Below are 13,896 nucleotides of genomic sequence, written 5' to 3' on the forward strand. Positions count from 1 at the left end.
CCCCTCACCAGTTTTGTTGCCCTTCTCTGGACACGCTCCAGGACCTCAACATCTTTCCTGTAGTGAGGGGCTCAAAACTGAACACAGTACTCGAGGTGCGGCCTCACCAGTGCTCAGTAGAGGGGGATGATCACCTCCCTGCTCCTGCTGGCCACACCATTTCTAATGCAGGCCAAGATGCCGGTGGCCCTCTTGGCCACCTGGGCACACTTTTGGCTCATGTTCAGCCAAGCATCAACCAACACCCCCAAAATAATAAATTATTTTATATCAATACAATTTTTTAGTCCTCTGAGATCCACAAGGTACTCTATGTCTGGAATGAAGAAACTGTGAACTTTTGTCATATGGGCCACATTCTTCGTGAGAGTTCTAGAATGGTGGGAACAGAACAAGCAGTCTGTGACCAGTATGGCCCCAATGGCACAAGTGCTTTCAGCTTCTGCTTGCTTCTCCTCCTCTTCTCCCATGCCTTCCATCTCTTCTTCAGAGCTGAAGTCTTCATCAGAATCCATGTCTTCCCAGACTTCTTCTGAATCCTCTTCTTCCTCTGCTTCCTGTTTTGCCAGCTTCTTTGCTTGTAGTTCAAACCATTGTAGCCGCGGAGGCTTCTCGGTTCATTCTTTACTCTGCAATGGACTGGCGCTTTCCACAGGAACTGGAGAGCTGCTTGCATGGTTAGGAGGTAAGGGCGCCTTCTTTGGAGATGAGGATGGCTGAGCTCTAATGGCTTGCTGTATAGTTGCATTCATTTCATCTTTGTCTACACTCTCCACAGTGAGCCCCTTTTCCAGGTTCTTCTCATTTAATATTTTCACCTTCTTGCTGATGACTTGAACAGCTTTCTTCTCCAGATCCAGGTGCTTCTTGGACTTCAAGTGATTCTCATAGGTGTTGAAGGTGGAGAATCTCTTGCTGCAAACCATGCAGTAGGTGGCAGTGACTTTGTCCCGCTCCTCAGCCACAGCCCTTTGTGCTAAGATTCTCTCCTGGAAGTTCTCAGCGGTGACAGGAGGCATGTCGGCAACCTTGCGCTTCAGGTTGTAGCAGTGCCAGTCTTCTTACAGTTCTTTCAGAAATAAAATATATTTAACAATAATCTCACCAACGCTATCCAAGCAAGAAACCAGCCTTACCCAAAGGACCAGAAGCTGGGGACTTTATGCACAGAGCCAGTCTCTTAGGCTTTGGCCTCCATCCTCTTTCCCTGGGAATGGGAAGATGCATTCTCCAGGTCAGCCAGAATCTGATACAGTCATCACTGTGAATTTGTCTCACTGTGAATCAAGAGTTTTCTGTCTGGAGGTATTTCCCAATAGTTTTCCTGGGAATGGGGCTCTTCTGTGCAGTTCTCTGGGTTTGAGAGAGCCTTTCATCAACATCTTCCCAGGCCTTGCTTTGCAGTTTGCAGTACATGGAAGAGTCCTGAGGTGATGAGAAAGCTGGAGGCTGAGATCTCCTAAGCTCCGGTCTCTTTCCTCCAAGAGACTTCAAACTGACTTCGGGTACTTTATGCTAGCTATATCTCTTCTGTGGCAAAACTGAGAGGGGATGATCTGGCTTCATGCACTTGTAAAAAGCTTGAGAACTAAGAGCATTAACTTCTCCATGCTGACTAAAAAAAGGCTTGCTAAACACGTTGAAACCAATTGAGGAGCAGAGCCAAGTTAATCCTGGAAAATGCTCACGGTAGCTCCATGACGCACAGCCATGCAAAAGCAGAGTGGTATTGCTAACGATCTGCTCTGAAAGAACAAGGAGAAGATGCAATGAAATTCTGCGGAGGGGGACAGCCCTCGGGGTTGTGTGAGTGGAAGTGAGGGCTGCTGCTACGAAGCTTCTCACACTGCATCTTTATTATTTTGCCCTTCCTCACATAAGATGTTCTCTGTAGGGAATTTCTGACGTTGTTCCATCTGCCTTCTGAATTCAGGCTCAGGGAGGCCAGGCAAAAGTTACTAGAAACAAATGCTTTCTCCTTTGTGGGGGTTGTGGGTTCTGGTGTCCTCCCTGAAGAACATTTTGTACAATGCTACTGTTTGTTATTATGCAGTTGTACAAATAGCACCTAAATACCTGCAGTGCCCCAAACACTGTACTTTCAGGGAATAACAGTCTGCATTTTTAACTCTCTAGCTGAAGCATCAGAAGGCATATTCACAGTGGACTAAATATATTTGGGTGAAATATCCACTCTTCTTTGAAAATAATTGTGAGAAGCTATAAGCTCTTCCATGAAAACAGCTCACTGAAGCAATAGCACCATCCAGCCAAAACATGTGTTCATATCAAGGTTCACATGAAGACATGTGAAGCTCCTGAAGAATGTGCACAGTATAGAAAGACGTTTGCTAGGCATAGCCTTAATAGAGGGCTCTGTGTCAATGCATACAAAAATGCAATGAACACAAAGAAAAAGAAAAAAAGAAGCAGAAATAAAACCTCAAATAGATACAGAATTTTGGAGAGTGGAATGATGGGAAATGTCAGAGAGAATGGGCATATGGGATCCAAAAAAGGCTTGAAAGTTTGAGAAAAGAGCTACTGATGGCTTTAAAATAGGAGAAATTTAAATTAGATGTTAGGGTTTTTTTTTACAGATAGGACAGTGAGGCGCTGGCACAGCTGCCCAGAGAAGCTGTGGTGCCCCATCCCTGGAGGCTCAAGGCCAGGTTGGATGGGGCCCTGGGCAGCCTGAGCTGGTGGGGGGCAGCCCTGCCCATGGCAGGGGTTGGGGTGGGTGGGCTTTGAGGTCCCTTCCAACCCAAAACATTCTGTGATTCCATGATTCTATGGCTGTGTGTGACACCCCTTGGGAACAGGCAGGCTGCCTTTTGGTCCTTTTAAATTAAAGGAACTGAATCCAGGAAGAAACCATCATTAATTATTTCAACACAGTCAGTACAAGGGACCTCAAAACTTTGCTAGTAATTTGAGTAAAATGGAAGTTACAAATGCTAGAACAGGAATCTGCCACTTCTGCTCATTTTTAACATACTTTATTTCCACCAGTGAGTTCTCAATAAGCAAAAAAAACCCTTTCCACAATGGAAATTATCTTCTAGAAAGTACACTGCTCCAGTAATAAACAGACATCACCCATGTGATGTGATGTATTCTATGACATCTGTATCACACAACTTGAATTTCAGACTCCAAATAGTTTATCACACCTCTATTTGGTTCAGCTTCTTTGAATTAGTTTCTGTTGCCTTGCTGTTCAAGGACAACAGCCGGTTTAAGCAAACATTATCCTCCTCGTACAAACAATGCAGAAGTCCTCTGATGGTATTTGTTGGTTGGAATGGTTTCCATAGGGTCCACTTCCTCAAGACCCTGCTTAATTTTCAAATTTGCCCTCCAACCAGATTATTCAATCACATTCTTACAGTCTGCAAAGTCAGCTTAAGCAGCTCCCAGACTTCAACGTGGTAAGACACGAGGTGTCTTCTTTAGTGCGTCACCTACACACCTCAGCTCTCCATAGATAATTGGAATGCAAATGATGAATCTGCAGCTTAGCTATAGAGCCTTTAAGGATCTCAGTTTTCTTATTGATAAAGCAGGAGCTGCCAAGCATTGCTTCATGTGTCACTTTGCCATAAATACTATAGCCTAAGTAATCACAAGCTGGTATTAACTCTCCACCAGACTGACATCTATAGAAGGTGAATTTGGGCCAGTATCTTGGATGAACCCCCCCCCCCCCCCCTTTTGCTGCTGTTCTCCATAGTTGGGACACAAGAGCTGAGAAGGCAGGATAGATCTGACTTTTTTCACTTGCATCATGAATGGCACAGAGTGCATGATATGGGCCCAGGGAAAGTTGTCTGGGTATGCATGTCTCTATCTTCTCAGCTGGCCAAGCAGTCTCTTTTGGTGCATTTCCACAAAGTAGAAAATAAAAAGGCAAAATCTGAGACTGAAATGAATATCTGTTCAGTGCCAGTATTTGCTAGTTTTTTTTGAGAAAAATAAGAAATGCTATTAACAGCTCTAAACAGTATTACTGATTCTTGCTTGAAGGCACCACACAACCCATCTCATGGCATGTTAGAGATCTCATGTATGCATTCATCTCCCTCTTCTTCTCCAGTGAGTCCAAATCCGCCTGCTTGGCTACAGTGAGCATCAGTGGAACCACTTGGTTTCTCGGGCTCACATACCTCTTTGCAAGTCTTTCTACAGCAAAGGCATTTCCATCACACTTCTCCTTAGGCATGTATTTAAGATTGTTATGGGCAAAGCAAAAGCATGGGCTGCTTTAGCAGGACCACAAATACCTGACAATGAGTGACATCAGTGGAAATCAAGGACCAGAGTCCAAAGGTCTGCAAAGTTTTTCTCAGTTTGTGTTCAGATGAGATTTAAATACAATGGCCTCCACTCTTTCCTTCCTTTCTCTGCTGCAAATCAAAACAAATTTTCCTGAAACTAATGGAGTGTATGCTACAAAAAGCATTCTATCAGAGTGGGAAATTGCATCTACTGCTTTCCCAAATTAATGTGCCTCCCCTCCCTCTCTATGACAATGAGTTGATTTGATAGACATCTTCTAACCTGTGTGACCTTCCCTTTGCATTCTTCACAGTGAGATTTCTTCTGCTTCTTCTCCACTTGGTACTGCTCTCTAATCTGATGACAAGGCAAAGTGTGGAACTGGGTGAGAAAAAGTCCTGAGGCTGTTTTCATTAACATGGAGAAAAGATTCAGAATAGCCTTGTTACTTGGACGGTTTAAAAAAACAACAACATAGCAGAGAAACATCAATAGCACTCATTCTGTTGTTTAAGTCAGCTCTGATCCATCCATCAAGAGTTTGAGGACTTTAAGAGGCCATGGGGCTCTACTGCACAGACACGTTTTGCTGCTGTCCTTGTCACTGAGCTCAAAGGCTCATTTTCCTGAGGAAGACATAGAGGAAACTTCTCTAGGAACAGAAACTTTCCTGTTATTCCCAAAGGAGGAATATTCACAAGCAACATTTCGGTTCACATCACCAGCTCATGATAGTTTGGTTGTTGCAAGTTCAGGGCTTGGATATGGCCCTGCCCATGCATCAAGAACTCACATGCCATGGCCGGATTGCACCTCATGTGTGGGCAGAGTTAGGCTGTAGTAATCATCTTTCCCATCCAGGATGACACAGAATCGTAGAATCATTAAAGTTGGAAAAGACCATTAATACTATCTAGCCCAACCATGACATAGCCCAGACCACACGCCTAGCCAGGATCTGACCACTTTGCTGAAGCTGCTGTCCTCTATGATGAGTGATGTTTCATCACTCAAGAGGCTTGAAATGGCACACATACTACTTGTAGAGGCAGACAGAGGCTTTTGTTAATTACTCTGACAAATTCCCTTGGAAAAGCTGCAGCATACAGGCAAGGCATCCAATTCCCAGGCTAGCCAGAGGCTATCCAGAATGCACAAGCCCAAGAACCTGACCAGCATACTTAACAGGAGCAAATTTGCTCCAGACTCTGCATACCAATTAGAAACTAATTTTTGGTGTTACCGTACTAGAATTACAGCTGGTAGTAGCCCTTTTATTGGATGAATCAGAGCTGTCACCCAGACACCAAAATAAGAAAACAGAGCTTCATGAGCAGTCTTTGCAAACTAGCAATGAGTGCTTTGGCAATGACCCCGATTCAATTGTTTAGATATGGGGAAGCTCCTTTGGAAAGGGAGACTGTGACTGGCTAAATCCAGTAATCACTGATCACCACCAGCTCAGTCTTGTTGAAGCAATTTACCAAAATTAAGGTAAGTTCATACCAAATTCATTCCATATCTGTCTGTCCCTCCTTATTACTAACATTTCACAAATAGCACAGAAAATGCAACAGGACAACATTTTACCGTATTTGTTAGAACAGAACACTTCATCATTGTCAGGCAGACAACCAGAAGTCCAATGCTGAGGATATGGTGCACCTTTAAAAGGGCACAAACGATTTAACACAAATGGAAAATAAATCTGGCCTGTCTTAATAAAGATCTCATAAATATACCAAAGAATTACAATGAGATATATCAAGGTAGGAAAGATGTCATTCCAAAACAGACTTTTTCGTCAGGAATGCTGTTTTCCCACTTCACAAAAAACACGGGCAGAAGCGGGGGGAATATGCCAGGTAACAAATGAGAGCAAGAATCAAAACTCTGAGGGACGCAACTAGTGGGCATGGTGGTGATAGGTTGATAGTTGGACTAGATGATCTTTGAAGTCTTCTCTAACCTTAATGATTCTATGATTCTATGCTCTTTGGAGATGCTCATAAAACACCATGAAGTAAAGTCTGCTCACTGTCCCTCCAAATTTACGTATTTTAAATACAAGCATAAATACTTGCACATATATAGCCCAGTGTGTGTGTGAGCGTGCATGTGTGTGCATGCAGCTCCTGAGTCCTGAGAGTTAGAGCTTCACACAGGGAAGAGCAGTACCATCTACCAGCCCACCAATAGTTTCTTACTCCTGTATGAGTTATTACAGCAATGTCAGCAATGATTTTACATTTTGATCTACATTTGTTCAAGCCAGTCAACCTTTTCTCCTAGAATCTCTGCAGCCAACCCCTCATTGCAACCTCTTAATCCTCAGGAAAACCTTGAATTTAAATTATGATATCATCTCCTCCTGTCTGAAACAGCTCTAGGTGTTGTTTTCTGATGGGAAAAACATCTTTTGTATAGCAGAGCTTTGCAGAGGGCTATTGTCTGCAGAGTTAAGAACCTCCCAAGGCCAGAGCAAAAATTAGGCAGTTTACATGCAAAGTCTTCCTGGGGCAATGAAAATGCAGTTAAAAAGTGAGAAAAGATGGCATTAAAGCTTAAGTTTATTGTGTAACACCAGGTATGGATTTCCATAGTATAACTGAGACTGGTATAAGGAGGAGCATGTCTTTCTTACAACAATTTACCCAGCATTCATTTGTTCTTGAAATTTAAATTGCCATCTGATCCAAAACTTGATTCAAAGACGATGCTGCTATGCTTGCAAAAAAAGCTTATATTAAGGATTTTCTGTTCACGTATTCCTGTGCCTTGTCTTCCCATACACATCTGTTGTCCCATTTCCAGTTTTGTGCAGCTGCAAACATTATGGATCAAGGATAATACATGTCCTTTTACAGTGGCACAGAGTAAGGAAGAGCTCAAACATTGAAATAAAGATGCTCTTTCATTGCAGCTCTCTCCAGTTTGACACTTTCCCTCTTTAGTTTGCACTATTTCCCCTTATCTGGTCATTGAATACAAAAATGCAGTATAATAAATTTGGTGAGAACACGCAAAAGGAGATTTTACATCCTTAGCACGTTAGGCATAGTATATCAGTTTTTAATGGAACAGACCCAGTGGTATGGTGGTTTGGGGTAAATACTCAGTTTTTTAATTTTTATGAGAAAAAGTAAGAGAGGAAGAAAGAAAAAGAGAGAGAGAGTTCTTTTGCACCTGGGAAATATGAAACTAATTGTTTTTTCCCTTAAGACCCCGCACAGACAATAACAATGTTTCATGAGCATTTTCAAATAAATATATATTGTGAACCAAAAAAACCCTACCCTAAACCAATTCTGAAGATTGAATCTCACAAACAAATTTTGCCTTTGAGATTTCAAGCCCAGAAACAAAAGAAGGATTTAAAACGGTCAGAAAGCAGTGCTAATTCTGTCACTTCTGAGCAACATTTCTTTTGCTTGTAACAAAATTCTTGAGTTTACTTGTTTAAATTCTTCCTGGATAGCAAGTAGTTTAAGAAGCTTCAATTTCTAGTAGACCTACAAGTTAGCCCACTTTACGTTGTGAAATTAGTTACAGTCACCACCTGCATATCAAAGGAAGTAATACGGTCCTTAGTAACTGAGAGAAAAAAAAAAGACAATTTTTGCTAATGAAAGGATGAGAAAAGATCAACATCATTCTCATCCCTGTATGAAGGAGCAAAATGGACAACCTCCTTCTAGGAAGGACAGATTTTAAACAAATGAGTGAATTGGGAAAAAAAATACCTAATGAAGACTAGGACGCTACATGGACTATACTTCAAGCTGGGAGATATAAAGACAAGCTACCACCCAACTCAGTTCTCCCTCATTTTTGGAGGATACAGTGTAATGCACCTATTTTTTCAGAACTGAAACAAATCTGCAAATCTGTGTCTGATGGCACTACAGGGGGGAGTGCCAGGCATGACCTACAGTGGCTTATAATGAACAATATTATAACCTAATTTTAGCTTTACAAACTTGCAGGTGAAGTAGAGGGGATGAACTTCTTTAAATAAGCCCAGCAAGCAGATAGCCTGGACTTACTCACACACTGCACCTCTTAGGGCGGCTGGTTCAAATTAAATCATTAGCTGAGAAGAACTAATCCTGGTAGGTTTAGAAAACCAGCTTTAAATTTGGCCTGCTAGCAAAATTCTGAATGTATTTACTCTGGATTCTATTTCTCAACCCATATTAAAGCTCCATAGCATAATCAATTATGGGCTTATTGCAAAGCACAATAGGATTCAATCTCCAGGAATGCCTCAGGGTATGTCTTAGAAGGATGATAAAACTAACAGTAATGGGTCTACAGCTTCTAAGGCTAATTTCCACAGTTACAAATTTTATAAATAAATAGAAGGAATGTCAACTCTCAGTCACTCAGCTTGAGGTCTCTCATACTGATAACTCTTCTCAGGCACTCTTCTGTTTCTCAGATATATTCCACTTTCTGTTCACAAGCCCCTGGGACTTGTTCAAAGCATTTCTATTTCTACCTTTCACGTCGCTAAATGGAGCAACGAACAAATGCAACCAGGAATATAGAGCAAGTACAGGAGAGACTGGTGCTCTCCCTTGTATTGAAGTTGCATTTCGAGCTACAACTATGCCAACTGCAACTGTGATTTGATGAGATCTCAAACCATGCAGCATGAGGCAGACAACAGAGGGGAGGCTAGCATGCAAAATACAAGAGCTGCAAGAAGTGACATTGGTTTTCTCCAGTATCTCTCTTTGGTGGCTAGAGGACACAAGAAACAAGACTCCTAAACTTCCAGGCTGTCTGCCGGAGTTCATGGGATTGCTTCATACTGTGTGAAGGGTAAACGTGAGAAGTGTTCTTCCATTCCAATTGCAGCTTCATGGTGGTCTCCTTGTCTGTAGAAGGGTCTGTGCACAATGAAGAACCGGGAAGAAGCTATGGGTGTTAGCAGTGGGTAACTAGCAGGGAGCAGAGGTCCCCACCTACCAATATGTTTCACTATCTAGGGATGTTTTCTTCTTGCTGGAGCTTAGGATGCAGGATGTTGTGGAGACACTGATAAAGCTTCTCACACTCTCCAATTATTACTACTTGCTGCTCTCCAGTGTGACCAAGGCCAGCATACAGCCAGGGGAGACTAGGAGCATATGAAGTATGAGGACATGACCAAGATGGTCAAGAACACAGGGAACCAGGTGGTTTCTCTTCAATACTGCCAGTTAGGAAAAAGGACTTTTGGAGGAACAAATGAGCTTCATGTGTCAGCTACTGGTTACATGGCAGCTGCACCACTGCAGCTCTTCTTAGAGATGCCAACACAGACAAAGGAATATGCTACTCTTACTTGATGGTGTGGTTAAAATCTCAGCAACATTTTGTTTGTGTTGTTATCCTGAGAGGGTTTGCACCAGAAACAATGAAAGCAGAGATACCAGGAGAAAATTTGCTTCAGGTTGCTTTGAAATCCCCCATTATAATGTCATCTGCTGTTAGAATTTTGGACAATTAATGTTGAACTTAAAAGATTAGATTAAAAACCATAGGGAACTAACATGCAATTGAAATGGCCAACAAAAACATATCAAATACACATGACATCTTCAAGATATAATATAATGTAATTAGCAGAAGCTCCATTTGGAATCTGAGAATGTCAAATCCTTGCCCCTGCTTCTTGCTTGGTTTTCTAGCATCACAGTAGTCACTTGAATTGTCTTTCCATGATATCACTGACATACAGTCCTACTTGCTCCTACACCTAGCTGTGAAATGGGGTTTAAAACAATTAACTACCCACATGTCTTATTTGATGCCAAAATTAATTAGTTCCTTTGTCTACGAAGAATTCTAATGCTGTTATTGCCATCAGAGTATTCCTTCTAGACAGTAATTGCATTTTATGAGGATACTAATAGTGTTTCTATGCAGTTACACAATGGCTGTCTTATCACCTACAAAGAGCATCATGCTTTGCATTGGATGTTTACATACAAGAAAAGGAAACCTTGGAGGAGGGGAAATTCCCAAACTCTTTCACCAGGAAACCCTCAGTGAAAGACAAGTTTGCTACCAAAATCTTAGGGGAGTTCTATGTTTATAAACATGCACATATTTCTATCCCTGCACAAGTTCAGCAAAAACTGTCCTGCACTTTGAGACATCTGTATTTTAAAACACTACATACACTTTCCACCTATTGATACACAAGAGCTGTGCATGGTGAAATAGCAAACTGCCTACTCATTATTCAAAGCCTCTCTAAGCCAGCGTTTCAAAAAGACAGATAGATCATTTTTGGAGCCTCTTTTTGTAGAGCTGAAAATTGCCAGAGAGCATTCTGGCTGCTTCGTATCTCGTAAAACTGTGGTATCACATTACGAAGGATTGCAGGGTTGCAAGTCACAGTTAGCACCAAGGCTGATGGTTGAACCCTGTATGTTAAGTTTTCAGTCTATTAGCCCACTTGCTGCCCTTTTCAGCTTCATTTTTAGCAGAATCACACAGACTGGGAATTGCTCAGATAAATAAAGTGTGGTACTTGCTCCCCATTCAAGTAAATCCAGCTCTTTGCAAGTACTGATAGGCCAGTGACTTCGGGAAAAGGACCCACTGGCTCTTTCATCTGTCAGTGTAATCCCCCCTGAATTGTCAGTGGTACCATTTGCATGGAGAGACTTGCAGAACAAAGCAAAATTTTCTTTGTGTCATTAATGTCATTCCCAGTTCTGGGCTCTGCAGTTGCACCTATGCCAGAGGAAGACAATGTCATTTCTCCAGGAGCTACTTTCTGAGACTGCAGCTGTGGGGTGCAAAGCCCAAATCACCAAGCTTGCCCAGGAACGCAGACAGAGTCACTACTAGAGTAAGAAGCAGTGCAGGACAACATGGTGGTCTCCTGGGTCTTTAATATGTCTATCATGTGGAGTGTCGTAGAGCTGAACAATATAGGCCTTTTAATTAGAGGTGGAGGCAGATACCTCATGCATCCATGCCAGAAATATCCAACCTGCCTGCTTTAAATAGCTTTTCATCCATGGCCGAGCTCTTTAAACTTTCTCCTTTTATTAAAACAGCTCAACTGAGACCATTTTAATGTGCCCCCATCTAGTTATTTTATTGGAAAATATTAAAAGTGTGGACCAGGTGAAATTAAATGCTTTGAAAGTGGAAATCAAGCAGTACTTTCAGTTTTTAAAAGCAGCTTCCCTTCCTCGTGCTGATGCACTTAATATTATCCTCTTATTTAAGAGGTATTGTTTGAGCCAAAATTGTGAATAACACTGTAATGGGCACGAACAAAGGAAATGATAAGTAAGAAGAATATAGCTCGTTAGAGAGAGGGTGATTAAAAGGATAAATGGACTTACAAAGGCTTGGGCCATTTTTCTCTGGTTATTAACCAATCCTCTTAGCATTCCCTCCACAAACGTGCCAAGGCTGTGTAGGAATAAAGGCAGGAGAAGCCAAGTATAGCAGGTTCTGCTCTGGCCACTGCCATCAGCAGGTCACCTCTGAGGAGACTGAAAGGGGTGCACAGAGCAGAGCCTTTCTTTCTGGTAGAGCAGCTGTATCTCTTGTGGAAAGGACTGAGGTAAGATGCCGCTTCCCAGACTGGCATGTCCTGGTGAAGGCTTAGCTTGGCTGATGGAGTCAATGGTGCTAGTCCCACCCCTGTGCTAGGTAGTGTACATGCCCAGGAAGGATGGGAATCTATCCACATTGTTTCTCTCCAGTGAATGCCCCAGCTCCTTCAGTTATGGGCAAACCCTGGAAGAGCTGTTCAAACATTCAAGGAGCTTTCCCACACTGAGCAGGCATTCCCTTTGGCATTGAAATAACATACACACTGGTGGTAGAGCAAACAGTGTCTGACACACTTGGTGCATAACACCCTTTCCTTTCTAATCAGAGGTGTGACATGGTGTTGGTAATGGGATCTATCACATTTTTGTGGCTTCCATTATCCAACACGAAGAAACACTCCTCTAGACAAAAGCACAGAATCAAGATTGATTGGACTACCATCTTGAAGGTCTTTTCCAGCCTTCATGATTCTAGGATTCTATGAGCAGGCATGGTGGGGGTGGGATAATGGTTGGATTAGATGATCTAAGAGGTCTTTTCCAACCTTAATGATTCTATGATTCTATGATCCTAAGGTCTGGCAAAGAGCAGTCTCTGGAGCTGCAGAGGGAGTGAGGGAACTACAGGGCACAGGGTCAGTGACACAAAAGGGCATATTCTGGTGTCATCAAACTGTAAAGTCTTGCCATTAAAACATGGCGATCCCACCTACCCTGGCCTTTGGTGAACATGATACAAGATGCAGTGAATTCATTATGTTGTGGTCCCACTGAAAGGACAGCTGTAGACATTCATATCATGGTGCTCTCACAATAAAGGAAAGGAGAGCTGTGGGAATAGTGCCACTGCACTTTTTTAATGAGCAAAGCAATAAGGACATAGTAATACAAATAAAAAATGTAAAATATGACTTCGATTTGACCTAAAGAGGATATGGGATATGGACAATAAATAAAACATTTCTGAAACTAAGGAATAAATCTATCTGTGGGAATTCTTAGGGAGGGGAAAAAAAGCATTCATAAAAATTCACTCCTCTCTGAGCTGCAGCCCTGAACCTCCCATGCACTAGATGGGAGACACTGATAAATCTGGGAGGCCATACGTGCCAACCAGCTCATATGTTTTCAGTGAGCAATGACAGGGAGCCAAATTGCTTTATTCCGATTAGTGAAGGTCCTCTGACTGCAAAATACACTATGTGAAAAAAATATTGAGTTTTAGTTCGCTGACACATCAATTTAAGAGAATTATTGCTCTCACATAGAGGCCAAAGCATGTATCTCCCTTCATGTATGTGCAGTAAAAACTAATTGTCAACTTCTACGTAGGGGTGGAAGGAGAGGGAGGGATGGGAACGGTACCCTCCAACCCACAGCAGCATGGTCTGACTTGCGTGCTAGCTCACATCGCAAGCAGCAGGAACTCCTGGCATTTTGTTTTATTCCTAAGCACAAAATTAGCTCCCCATAAAGGGCCTAAGCATGACTCGCATTTCTGAGCTGTTTTTTCTCTAAAGAATTTTCTAGAAAGCTCTTTCATTCAGCTTCTTAGCCATAAAGTCTCACAGATGGCAAAAGAGACCACTAATGAAATCCACGGCCAGATTGTCTCCTGCTGCGGCTTCAATCCCCTCGCGATCCTCACAGAAGTGATTGTAGGGGGCAGGGTGCCAAGGTGCCTGCGATGGGTGGTCATCCTGGTGCCTTGTCCACTGTGACACCCCATGATGCGATGGAGCCGGCTCAATTATGCCATTTCCCTATTTGCTGTGATGCTCCCCATGCTCAGAGAGATGGGGGAGGGGAGTCCTACACACACTAATACCGCTCAGACAATAGGCATGCGAAATTGATGTTCATGCAATATCTTGAAGTCTCCAGAGATTCGTATTTTAGCTATTGTATGGAGAGCTTTGCTTTCATTGCCTCTCTCCTTCACCTTTGTTTCCCGGCTCGCCGTCTCATCTCCCGCCCTGGCTGGGGCTCTGGCTGCTGCGGGATTGTTCATTGCATATTCAGGAGCTCTACCGGTGCAAAGCAACTC

General features: G+C 42.6%; 1 pseudogene; it reads right to left on the reverse strand.

Moving 5' to 3' along the window:
* Positions 1–260: 260 nt before the first annotated feature.
* The window catches only part of LOC125696868 (zinc finger protein 622-like), a 121,547-nt pseudogene continuing 107,911 nt past the window's right edge, over positions 261–13,896 (reverse strand).

This window comes from Lagopus muta, chromosome 1, assembly GCF_023343835.1.
Source record: "Lagopus muta isolate bLagMut1 chromosome 1, bLagMut1 primary, whole genome shotgun sequence".
Taxonomy (NCBI): domain Eukaryota; kingdom Metazoa; phylum Chordata; class Aves; order Galliformes; family Phasianidae; genus Lagopus; species Lagopus muta.